At 36.3% G+C, this 13142-nt stretch overlaps 1 pseudogene; it reads right to left on the bottom strand.

Moving 5' to 3' along the window:
• Nucleotides 1-224: 224 nt before the first annotated feature.
• LOC150105092 (E3 ubiquitin-protein ligase arih1l pseudogene) lies at nucleotides 225-1721 on the bottom strand (annotated as a pseudogene).
• Between the last annotated feature and the right edge of the window lie 11421 nt (nucleotides 1722-13142).

Genomic DNA, 13142 nt, shown 5'->3' with positions numbered 1-13142 from the left:
TACATTTCTTCAACGGACACAATTATCAAAAAGCACAAAATACGTTAAGTTCAAAAATAAATTTATTTTAGTTAAATGATTTATACACATCAAAAATTTTAAAGACCATATGAGCAAATAAAAACTTGATTTTATAAATAAATTCACCACCTAATTTTTTTTCACATCGCTTATAGACAACAACTAATAATAAAGATCTAAAGAACATTTTACACAACACACACTCAAAGAATTTGCGAAAATTGCCACCATTCTTTATCATAACCCTCACGGACATGTCTTAATAACACTCTTTGTCTCTCTCTGCAATATATGTATTGATGAAGAATTTTCTCCTTTATATTATCTACATCTTCATATATGATGTCTCTTTCGAGCAATTGCATCAACTGTTCAGTTGCTTGTTCTAAATCTCGTTGGTTTGTTAAAAAAATTTCTGATTGATTATTAGTATCCAAATAAAAGGCAAAAATGTATGTACCCATTAATGTTTCCAGACACATATAAAGAACGTCCAGTGCATCGATAAGAAACTGACTTTCCATCCAGGATATACGATTTTGTAGCTGATCCCTCATATTGGTGAGGAACGGATACAGACGTTTTGCATAAGTTAAACTTTGCTTATAGTTGTAATAACGAGTTCCATAAAATACATATCTTCTAAGAGCAAAACGTGTTGAACTATGGCCGAACGTTTGACTGAGCTGGTTGCAGTTAACGTGAGCTGTGTAAGAAGCTGGACCGAGGCATAGCCAACAAAAATGATACTTACAGTTTGGTCTAGTACAGATCATATAGTTACAGCCACCATTTTTCTCGATATTTGTTCCACACTTGGGGCACTCTTTGGTGTTGTTCACTATCCACTCAGATGTTGCGCGATCCGTCACAGCTCTTAGTTTCCATCGCTTTAGAAGATCGCAATCTACCATTTCATGCCAGTCATTTCCACATCGAAAACAGAAACGATGACCACAACTACATATAACAGGTTTCTGTGACTGCACGTATTCGACTTCAATGGCATTTCCACATTCTGGCATGGGACACCAACACAAATATTTGTTGCAATCTACAAAACCGTTTGTTATGAGTTGCCGATATCTTCGCATTACTACGGGATCCTTGATCACTTGCATGACAATTTCGTCATCAACTAAATAACGACAATCATGAGCCGCGCATGTTATCATTTGCACGTTTCCTTCATCCATTATTTTTGAAGTGAGATAGTTGTGCCAGCACTCTTCACAGAAGCGATGACCACAGGAAAGTCCCATCAAATTGGGAACCGAAACTATGTCCATGCATATATGACACTCTTTCTTTATTTTGGCTGCTCCAAAAGGCCTTTGTACACACTTCACAACTGGTCGACACTTGCATGGATTGAGAATGCCAACTTCTTTAAATAAAGCATCCCTGTTATCAAAGTATTTGGTATACAGTTTTTCTTTGTCCCAGCCGAGATGATTCAGGAATAGCCTGATGATAGTTGGGGATTGCTTTATTAACGTATTAACTTCTCTTATCACATCAAACATCTCTTGAAGAATCTCTTCGGAACTCCTTACACGAAAGAGACATTCTTCTTCTTCTTCTTCTTCTTCTTCTTCAAATTCAATTTCTTTCATATCTAATAAAGAATCTTCTAAATCTGGATTTATGTTTTTATTTTCTTCTTTCTCTTCATCATCATCACTTCCGTTATTCTCCATGTTCTATGCCTGTGAATAATGAGAACAAGAAATATCACATACTGAAGTGGAAAAAAATCATATAATAACAACACATTTTAGAATTTAATAACTAATCACTTAGTTCTTGGGACAGAATATGTGTTTTTTTTATATATGAATATGTATATGATGATATACTGACAGGTCATTGAGCCTAACACAGTCACATTATTTGGTCGTCACATACTAAATAACTTGACTTCTTTGACGCCGAGTTAATGCTCTGATAAGGTGTATAATCCTATCAGCTTAACATATTTATGGTGGTCAATTGCCTGAACTGTTATCGAAGGTTTCCTGTTACAAGGGGTGAAAACCTCGATTGAAAATACACTTTCCATTGTAAAACCCTGATCAATACTCTTGGTACTGACTTTTGTTAAATTCAACCATCTGAATTACGATCAGAAATTTCAAAAAAAAAAAAAATCAGCTAAAGCCTTTTTATTCCCTTATACGGGAGTAGGCGAGGCCATTTAGCCCTATCTAACTTTTGGAGACTGAGTGGGCAGTTTAATCTCCACTGGTACCAATCAGAGATAGATGGCCCAAGGCTATCACTAATTAAGCAGTACACAGTGAAGAGAGACGGCTCAAATGTGCCGTCATCTCTTGGTCCCTAACCCTAACACAATATATTTAATGTCTGAAATAATGTGGGTTCTACGGTCGATTTTCTTGAGTTTTCAGGACGAAAAACCCGAGATTCTGGGAGGAAAAACCCGCTTGCCCGTGCCAGAGATCGACTAACTCGGGAACCGGTCGAAAAAAGGCTTAGAAAAATTTCCTCTAGTCGGCGACTAGACTCGAAACCAAGTCTTCCTTCGTGCGGCCAAGCGCCGTGGGTTCAGTGTAGCTCAGTGGATGTGGCAAACACCACATCCACTGAGCTACACAAGCTCTTCAGAAATTTCATTTTACTATTATTAAAAAAATAAAAAAATAAATTAAATAAATAAATAAATAAAAAAGCGTTTTGCAAACGAAAGCTGAAATAGCTAAACAACGTGAGTTGCTGAGAAGATGGAAAATCCCCAATTTCAGGAAAATTTCACCAACAAGACATTAGAGAATATGCGTAAAGTAAAAAAATATCTCTTAGCTCCGTATGTACAGGGTGATCAAAATTACAGCAGTATCCCTGTTTAAGGGTTTGTGATGCGCCATCTAGTTATCCAAATGCTGCAAATCTTTGAAAGAATACATTGTATGTCATCTGGAAGCGATACCTGAGAAACCAAATTGCAAACTTCACCAGCAGGGGCGCTGTATGCTCTACCGAATGTAAGTGTAGTAATTTTTCTGTGTGTGTGTGTGTGTGTGTGTGTGTGTGTGTGTGTGTGTGTGTGTGTGTGTGTGTGTGTGTGTGTGTGTGTGTGTGTGTGTGTGTGTGTGTGTGTGTGTGTGTGTGTGTGTGTGTGTGTGTGTGTGTGTGTGTGTACGAGAAAAGCGACATAAGCATAAATAACACGTGTTTTTGTTCACTTCTATTATGCATCCATGGGCTGTACTGTTCATTGTGCTGATCTTCTCGGTATGCCACAAACTGCATCCTCTGCACAGCTTATTCAACAGCAGAACGCAGCTGGTCGAGACTGATATTGCGCACATGCTGTGTTTTGCTGTCTTTCAGCGCTGGCAAGTCATCAGGATGATCCCGATATATCCTGTCTTTAAGAAATCTCCAGAGCCAGAGATGACAGGTGAATGAGGCGGCCATGTAGTGGGAAACACACTGCTGATCGCGCTAGTTTCCGTGAAATGTTCTCGAAGAACCTTCTCTACGGATCGACCGATGTGCGGAGAGGTCCCATTCTGCATGAAAATGACTGAATCCGTGCCCAGGGACTGCATTTGATGTGGCAGAGCAAAAATTGTTCATCATATCGCGATACCTCTCGGGTAAATGAGCATTTCACAGAACCCGATTGGCGAATGTCCTCAAATATGAATGGCCCAATCATAAACGAAGCTAAAAATCCCACCAGACAGTAACTTTGAGTTAATGCAAAGGAATTTGTTGGATGTATGGGAGTTTTGCGTAGTCCATACCCAGCAATTGTGGGTGTTCACAGTTCCGTTCAGGTGAAGTGAGCCTCATTTCTTCACACAATCATCGACGGCCACGCAGCGTCCAACTCCACTCGAGCAAGGAATGTTAAAGCGAATGTCAGTCGACTTTTGAAGTCCTGCAGGAATAACTAGTGTGTCAGGGTTATCTTGAATGGGTAGGAATTCAGAATTTTCCGTAGAATTTTCTAGGCAGTTGTGTAAGGCACATCCATGTGTCTTGAATACAACACGTGCACTGCAGGAACCAACGCTGTTATCACGGCCTGTTCCACAATGGCAATAGCAACTTCATTCCCTTGTAGTGAAATGATTGGCTTTTGACTTCTGCCAGGTCCAACTGCCAACAATCACATTTTTCAAGACGACTAATCATTAGATATTTATTCAAGAGACGAAATTCTCGGAGTGCAGCAACAACATTGAAATTCTTTATGTAGTACAGCTTCCCGAGCAAAGCACGTTGGGACAAAGTTTGTGTCATCACCGTGGACGGCATTAACAACCAGAATGAAGGGAAAAATCCCGTGTCCATCCTTTTAAACCTTCCTGGCACCGTGGGTTTAAAAGGATGGACACGGAATTTTTCCCTTCATTCTGGTTGTTAACGCGTGATATGCAAATTCCATGCATTTGATGTTTACCGTGCCCCTGTTGATGAATTTTGGGACTACCTTTTTTTTCGAATATATCACTTCCACGTGACGCACAATGTATTCCTGCAAAGATTTGCAGCATTTGGAATTAGTGGATGACACTCCACAAGGCCTTAAACATCGATACTTTAATTTTAATCGCCCAGTATTTTTAAAAGGCCTTCTGTAAGAACACAGTATCTAATACGCACATGCAGATGTCAAATCTTTCTCTCTCTCTGTGTGTGTGTGTGTGTGTGTGTGTGTGTGTGTGTGTGTGTGTGTGTGTGTGTGTGTGTGTGTGTGTGTGTGTGTGTGTGTGTGTGTGTGTGTGTGTGTGTGTGTGTGTGTATATTAGGGTTACTAAATAATTTTATAAACTTAGTTATTTTACTCCTAATCCCAAGTAAGCAAACAGTTGTTTGCGCCTGAACTACTTTCAGGCGCAAACTTAACTGTTTAAAAGTCTATAGTCTAAGGATGGTGCAACTCATAGTAAAGGTGGGTAAAGCTCTGATCAATATTCTTAGTATTTTCCATAATGTAAATCGCATCTCACTAAGAGATGTATACTGCAATACATTATGGGTGGGGTCACTACCCAGACCGGTTTCAACCTTTTTTGAGGTCTTCTCAGTGAGTAGCTAGACCCCAAATACCAAGGTTGAGCTATTAAATCTGATCATGGCAAGAGGGTAACAGCAATAGCCGAGCTTCACTTAGAACTTCATTGGCTACAGCATTGCCATCATTACCATCCAAGGATATTATTAATCCTCTCTATGTATATGTATATGCATATATCAAGAACCAAGGTCCTTATCCTTATATAAGGATAAGGACTGGCTTAAAGGGGCGAAGCAAGAATGCTTTTCATCTTCCCCGCTATCTGTAGAGGACAGTGTATGGTAAGGTGTTATTGAGGTATTAAAGCTCTGATCATGGCAGGAGGGTAACAGCAATAGCCGTGCCTTATTAAGAACCTCATTGGCTACAGCATTGCCATCCATTACTCTCCAAGGGTATTGGATTGAATGAATCAATCACCGCATCTCACGGTCGATTGATTCTCAGCCAGAAACCAAGGTTTAATAATATAGCGCCTTATCAACTTTACCTATAAAAGTTGCAACAAGGTGTTTTTATTTTTAATAAAAATTGCTGGAGAATATACAGATGTAAATTAGTTTTTTTATCTTTGGTAATGTATATTAGGGTTACTAAGTAATTTTATAAACTTAGTTATTTTACTCCTAATCCCAAGTAAGCAAACAGTTAAGTTTGCGCCTGAAAGTAGTTCAAGTCTAAAGATGTTGCAACTCATAGTAAAGGTAGTTAAAGCTCTGATCACTATTCTTAGTATTTTCCATAATGTAAAGCACATCTACGGTCTAGATAAGGGTCTAGCTACTCACTGAGGAGACCTCAAAAAAGGTTGAAACCGGTCTTGGTAGTGACCCCACCCATAATGTATTGCAGTATACATCTCTTAGTGAGATGTGCTTTACATTATAGAAAATACTAAGAATAGTGATCAGAGCTTTACACACCTTTACTATGAGTTGTACCATCTTTAGCTTGAACTACTTTCAGGCGCAAACTTAACTGTTTGCTTACTTGGGAGAAGGAGTAAAATAACTAAGTTTATAAAATTACTTAGTAACCCTAATAAACATTACCCAAGGTAAAAAAACTAATTTACACACACACACACACACATATATATATATATATATATATATATTTCAAAAAACTACTCACACAGTTATCGGTCCTTTAGCTTATTTTCTCTTGTACTACTTTAGTTGTTTCAGTTTTTAAATATTTAAGCAAAGTCCCGCTTTGTTTCTGAATATCGCGTTCTTTTTCCGATTTCCGTTTGTGATATTCTGCAACTGATAGTTTTTTTTTCTCTTTTATCAGACATATTAGAATGTTAAAATTATTTTAAAAATCAAATCCTGATAACTGTATCAAAAGAAGTATTATTAACAATCACTGCACACTACACACAATATTTCTTTAATTGGTTTACTCTTAACCAATTATCTCATAATGATCGTTTGGTCTCACTGATTAAATGAGATTGAACCTCAGGTCAAGGTCAACTCACGGCCAACAATGGAATCTAAAATAAATACAAGATAAGAAGTGTTCTACTATTGTCATCTGAAATTAACACTGACGGTGTGATATTGTGACTACTGCAACATAATACTATATTATTTTACATGATTATGATTTTAAAAAATATATAGTCCAATAAAGTTTTATTATGTAAACATTTAACTAAACTAACGACATCCTGAAGTCTGGTTTTAACAGAGAAGGAATAAATGACATTTTATGATTCATTTTTCGTATAGTTTAGGCTAATTTTGTCGCCTCGTGGAAATGTACGTCCATCGGTAGAGCCGGCCCTGCGCATATGATTAATCATAGAGAGTGAAATCTCTAACTTTTTCAATACTTGCTACTATAACAATATTTCATGGAATAGTTACCCAATAGTTGAATTCATTTGCTGTCTCTGCAGTGGCAACTCCTCACAGTAATGCATCCACTTGACTACCGCCCTCTATTTGAAGAATGTATTTTAAACTCTGTTAAACTTTCCATTAGAGAACTTTCAGAGTTGGGCTTCTCATCGCTGTCTCTTGCTCTCCTTCAACCATTTGAAAAATATCTATTCGGCTATCTTACTATATATCTCAGTCAATATCTACTGCTTCCTCTTATTTAAGATAGCATCAATATTTCTTCATTGCTGTTTGTGATTTTTGTGTTTCTCTCTGAACTTTTTCCAGAAGTGCCTAATTTTCGCAAAATCCAGGCAATCCAATATCCAAATGAAATCGGACTCAGAAAAGAACGAAGCTTTGGTAGGGTGTGAATTAGGTTTTAATGTTGAATTTCTTCATTAATTTTGCCAGTTTTGGAAATAGAGAGCTTATGAACGGTAATTGGGTAATGGGGTTGGAGTTATCTTCTTGTCGAGGTTGGATGCGTGGAAGTAGACGTTTAGTGATGCTTCGAGAAGAATATTCGTTGTTTAAGAATGTGCTTTTCAGATGGTTGAGTTCTGTTTGAAGTCTTCTTCTACTAAAATAAGAAATCTTGCTCGATGGGCTAGAGTGTAAATAATACCAAATTTCTGTGGAAGGAAGTGATGAGAAGAAGCATGCAGGTGTGAGTAGGTTTTCGAAAAATCAAAAATTTAACGCAATCAGGCATTCTAGTGATCTTTAAGTCCAAAAAGCGAGAACGCCGTTCATCTCTAGTTTTAACGTGTATTTGATGTTCTGGTGTTGATTATTTAAATGATCTAGGAGGGTTTGGAGTTCCTCTAGACCATATTCCCAGATAAGGAAGATGTCGTCCATGTATCGCAGCCACAGTTTCGGTTTTAATGTAGCGTTTGAAATAGCTCTCTCTTCAAAGTCTTCTAGAAAAATATTGGCTAAGACCGGAGATAATGGGCTGCACATAGTTAAGCCGCTAGTTTTTTTTGTATTTTTTTCCTTCAAAAGAGAAATAGCCGGAGTTTATGCAATGCATTAATAGAGCAAACATTTTCTTGGAAATTTTGTTTTTAAGTAGATTCAGTACTTCTTCTGTTGGCACATTTGTAAAAAGAGAGACAATGTCAAAACTAAACATTCTGTCAGAATCCTCGAGTTTTAAATTTTTCGTATTCGAAATGAAATCTTCAGAGTTTTTGATATAAGAGGAGGAATTACCAATGAGATGTTTTAAGGAAACAGCGAGGTATTTAGACAGGCTGTAAGTAGGTGAGTCAATACCTTCAACTATTGGTCATAAAGGTGTGTCTGCTTTGTGGATCTTCGGATGGCTGTACAAACGGGTAATAAGGGGATGGAGAGAACGGAAAGATAGTCTGGTGTTTCTAGGAATTTCTTAAGTACATCTGAGAAGGTTGTTGGTACGATTTTGAAGCTCCCTTATAGGGTCACTTTGTATGAGAGAGTGGGTATCAGATATTAATAAACCGTTGATCTTGGAACGGTAATCAGATCTGTCTATGACTACAGTTGCATTCCCTTTGTCTGCAGGTAGGATAATGATTTCGTTGTTATTACGAAGATGGTGGATAGCTCTTCTTTCAGCCAAGGATAAATTATCTGCAGGACGACTGTTGTTTATGGTAAAAATAGCTTAAATTCTGAGTAGGTTCGCTGTTTGTTTTGGTAAATGTGAGGCAGCCTTTTCTACTTTGGTTAGAAAAGGCTGCCTCACGTCAGAACTGGAGGTCGTCCTCGCTTTTTTTGCACTTAAAGATCACTAGAATGCCTGATTGCCTTAAATTTTCGATTTTTCAAAACACTACTCACACATATAGATACTTGCATGCCTCTTCTCATCATTTCCCTCCCCAGACAGTTGGTATTATTTCCACTCTAGCCCGTCCAGCAAGATTTCTTATTTCAGTAGAAGACTTCAAACAGAACTCAACCATCTGAAATCAATTCTTAAACAATGGCTATTCTTCTCGAAGCATCACTAAACTTCTACATCCATGTATCCAACCTCGACAAGAAAATAACTCCAATCCCATTACTCACATCCAATTACCTTTCATTAGCTATCTATCTCTCTCCAAAACTGGCAAACCTAATGAAGAAATTCAACATTAAAACCTACTTCACACCCTACCAAAGCTTCGTTCTTTTCTGAGTCGCCCCAAACCAAAACACAACCTGCTTCTGTTTCCAGGAGTTTATAAAGTCATCTGCAACTGCGGTAAACCTTATTGCGGATAATTTGTTAATAGGTGTATAAGAGGCTGTTAGATCAGGAGTCATATAATGTTTAATCCGACGAGCCAAAACTAACTGTTCAACTTCTCATTTATTACAGAAGGAACTTTCGACTATCAAACATCACATGAAACTAAATGGTTTCTCCGAAAAGAGTACACAACATCTTTTCGATTCTTACAAACCAATGTAGAGCAACCAAGATTCAATACATCGAGTTCCAATTCCTTACATTTCCAGGATTTCAGAACCAATTTCGAGAATTTTAAAGAAATATGATCTAACAGCCACTTATACATCTATTAACAAATCACCCATTTTCCTTCATCTAAAGATAAACGCTCAACTTTGTCTCTACCTGGTGTGTATCAAGTTCCTTGTAATTGTAATATTTCTTACTTTGGACAAACTGGACGTTCCATAGAAAAAAGAATTCAAGAGCATCAGTCATCAATTCAACATAACAAACCTGAGAAATCTGGATTAGGTCAGCATGGATTAGAAAGAAACCACAACATCTTTTGGTCCAAGACTCTCCTCCTACACAGATGTCGCTACAAATTTGAACGTTTATTTAAAGAAAGTGTGGAGGCCTTACTTTAACATCCTAACTTGAATCGTAATGACTTAATGATTAATGTGTTATCCTGATTAAACTTTCCTAAAAAATTGGGAAAGTTTAATCAGGATAACACATTAATTTTTTTAATCAGTCTAATGTTATTTAAGATCATTATATGAATTTCTGAATTAATATCTTTAATTGTGTTTTTTTTAATGTTTACGCTTCTATTACTTAGTGATATGACATCACGCAGCTCGTTCTATGTATGAATGACCAATTGTTCGTATTCCACTTTGTTTTTTAAAACTATTCCTATGTAGCCATTGAAGATGGTCTGTAATATTCAGACCGAAATATTTGGCAAATTAAACATTATTCTGGTGCTAACGTGTATATATTTCTAAGTGGATGCATTACTGTGAGGAGCTGCCACTGCAGAGACTCTAGTAAATGGATTCAACTACTGGGTAAACTATTCCATGAAATATTGTTATAGTAGCAAGTATTGAAAAGGTTAGAGATTCCGACTCTACCGATGGTGCAACACGTGCATTTGCACGAGGCGACAAAATTGGCCTAAACTATATATGGAAAATGAATCATAAAATGCCATTTATTCCTTCTCTGTTACAACCAGACTTCAGGATGTCGTTAGTTAAATTTTTACATAATAAAACTTTATTGGACTGTATATTTTTTAAAATCATAATCATTTAAAATAATATAGTATTATGTTGCAGTAGTCACAATATCGCACCGTCAGTGTTAATTTCAGACGACAATAGTAGAACACTTCCCATCTTGCATTTATTTCCGATTCCATTGTTGACCGTGAGTTGACCTTGATCTTGACCTGAGGTTCAATCTCATTTAATCAGTGAGACCAAACGATCATTATGAGATAATTGGTTAAGAATAAACCAATTAAAGAAATATTGTGTGTAGTGTGCAGTGATTGTTAATAATACTTCTTTCGATACAGTTATTAGGATTTGATTTTTAAAATAATTTTAACATTCTAATATGTCTGATAAAAGAGAGAAAAAAACTATCAGGTGCGGAATATCACAAACGAAAATCGAAAAAAGAACGGGATATTCAGAAACAAAGCGGGACTTTGCATAAATATCTAAAAACTGAAACAACTAAAGTAGTACAAGAGAAAATAAGCTAAAGGACTGATAACAATGCGGGAGGGAAAATATGCTACTGCACAGGGAGACAAAATTCCTAGGGGTGGCCATGCATATGCGTCCATGTAAGGTCAGATGATGATAGTAATCAATAATTTCCATTACCCGGACAGTACATTATTTGCTTTTTTGAATCCAAAACAATCGTTACATCATTATTAAGTTAGTTAGCAAATTATAATCCTATTTATAATTTATAATACAAAATTAATAGAAAAGTAACACACACGCGCGCACACAAATTTATGTGATTAGCTAGTTAAAATGTAGATAAACTATTATCTACATTTTATATATATATATATATATATATATATATATATATAATATATATAATATTCATTATATATATTATAATGTTATATATATATATATATATATATATATATATATATATATATATATATATATATATATATATATATATATATATATATATATATATATATATATATATAACATATATATATCTTGATTTGCTTCCTCAGTTTTAAGAAAAGGCTGATTATATTCCACTAATTCGAGCGATATCCAATGGCCTATGAGTTGCGGAAATACTTTCTGAAAATGAAAGCTGTGCCAGCGACTTTTTGCAGCTGCCCAATTTTTAATCCATCTAACTCGAGTGCTTCTAGATGTTTTTTCAATGTTTTAGGGATGGCGCCTAAAGCACCTATTATTATGGGAACAACTTTTGGCAGATTTCGTTTTCTTTTGCCAGATTCGTTCAACTTCGATTTGCAAATCGCGATATTTTGTAATATTTTCATTTTCTTTGTCGTCAATCCGACTATCTCCTGGTACTGATATTTCGATAAATGTAACACCCTTGTTTTCACTTTTTTCAACCACTGTGATATCGTGTGTGTTACATTCCAAGCTTTTGTCAGTCTGGATTTTGAAATCCCAGAGTATTTTAGCTTTTTCATTCTCAACAACGTTCTGGTGAACTTTATGCTTCGAATGGTCTTTAGATACTTCAAACCCATACTTTTTACATAAATGCCAGCGGATTCGCTTAGCTACGTTATCATGTCTTTTACGGTACTCAATTTGTGCGATTTTGCTGCACCCACTTATAATGTGGTCTACCGTTTCTTCCTTTTCTTTACACAATCTACATTTACTGTCTTCTTGAATATTTTTTGCATTTTTGCCTTCATAACGTTGGTTTTAATGGCCTGCTTTTGTGCTGCAAAAATTACCGATTCTGTTTCTTTCTTCAGTGCTCCATTTCTCAGCCATTGCCAGGTCAAGTTGCTGTCAGCGCTGTCCTCTATGCTGTGAAGTATTTTCCATGCAATGCCTTGTTTTTCCATCTTTCAGTTCTCACTTTTACTTGGTTGGTTTTGTATTCCAATTTTGTCTCCATGGGTTTAAATAAACCCTCTTTCCTTACCTAAATTAGAAATTTTTCCATTGTTTGCTGCAGATAATCATTTAAATTTCGTCCTTCTTCTTCAATAACTTGCTTCACTTGTAATAATCCTCTATCTCCTTTTTTTGCGTGATAGATAGAGCCTATCAATGTCACTGCGAGGATTGAGGGCATGGTGCATTGTCATTAATTTTCGAGTTTTTCGGTCTAAATCTTCCATCTCTAGCTGGGTCCATTCAACAATGCCTGCTGAATATCTCAGAACAGGTGTGGCCCAGGTATTAATTGCTTTTATCAAATTTCTATCATTTAGCATTGACTTAAGGAGTTTTCTTAATCGTCTTATGTATTCTGTTCTAGTTCTTTCTTTGATCTTGCTGTGCAGAATTTGTGATGCTTCTAAAATTCCCAAATATTTGTAGCTGTCTTCGAATTTTATTGCCTTGATTATTTCACCATTGAGCAGCTCGATTTCGTTCATATCTTCAATCTTTCCTCTTGTTATTCCAGCAATTGCACATTTGCCTAAGCCAAAATCCATTGATATATCTTGACTGAATATGTGCACAGTGTTAAGCTACGATCCGAGTTCATTCTCTGATTTTGCATACAGCTTCAGATCGTTTATGTATAAAAGGTGAGATATCTTTGCACTCTTTTGCGCAGTTTGATAACCATGGGTAGTTTTATTTAAAATTCTAGTTAAGGGGATCAGTGATAATACAAACAATAGAGGAGATAATGAGTCTCCTTGAGAGATGCTCCTTCTGATGTTTACCTC

The sequence above is a fragment of the Typopeltis vanoorti genome, chromosome 7, assembly GCF_054136105.1.
Source record: "Typopeltis vanoorti isolate ZY-2024b chromosome 7, IOZ_Tvanoo_1.0, whole genome shotgun sequence".
Classification (NCBI taxonomy): domain Eukaryota; kingdom Metazoa; phylum Arthropoda; class Arachnida; order Uropygi; family Thelyphonidae; genus Typopeltis; species Typopeltis vanoorti.
This window is presented reverse-complemented; position numbering and strand designations above follow the sequence as displayed.